Source organism: Apis dorsata, unplaced genomic scaffold (genome assembly GCF_000469605.1).
Source record: "Apis dorsata unplaced genomic scaffold, Apis dorsata 1.3 scaffold_172, whole genome shotgun sequence".
Lineage (NCBI taxonomy): Eukaryota > Metazoa > Arthropoda > Insecta > Hymenoptera > Apidae > Apis > Apis dorsata.
In genome coordinates this window covers 535,906-536,474 of record NW_006263460.1, presented here as the reverse complement: position 1 = coordinate 536,474, position 569 = coordinate 535,906, and the positions used below count along the sequence as shown (strand labels likewise).

The 569-nt window shown below is 12.3% G+C and overlaps 1 protein-coding gene across 1 annotated transcript in view; it reads right to left on the bottom strand.

The window, feature by feature from the left end:
• LOC102672612 overlaps nucleotides 1–569 on the bottom strand; it is a 9,638-nt gene that overhangs the window by 4,603 nt on the left and 4,466 nt on the right. The gene's annotated exons all lie outside the window — the stretch shown is intronic.

Sequence of the window (569 nt, the reverse complement as noted above, 5' to 3'; positions counted from 1 at the left end):
TATATAATAATAATAAATGTTCATCTTGAATATTATTGCAGTTTTATTATAATAAATAAATAATAAATCTAATTAATGTTGAAACTTTTTACTAAAATTATTTTTCTCACCTTAATTTTCACAAGAAAAACAAAATCAAAATTTATATTTGTAATATGTTAATCTTTTATATTTTAATATGTTTTATTTAAAATATTTTCCAAAATATATCTCGATGATATTATCAAATAAAAATATAGATCAAGGATTAAAGATTTCATATTTTCATTGGAAATTAAATATTAATATAATAATAGATATAATTGTCAATTATCATAATAAATATTTTCAATATAAATATATTTATGTTTATTATTTAATATAATTATATATTTTTTTAATCCTAAAATATTTTTTGAATAATTTATATTCATAAATAATTGTTGAATAATTTCATCTATATATTCATATATTAATTTTTTATTATATTTAATATTTTCATAATTTCATAAAACTTATATTTAAAATATATTATGCATAATAACATAAAATATATTGCTAATATCGGAATGTAATAACATAATAATATG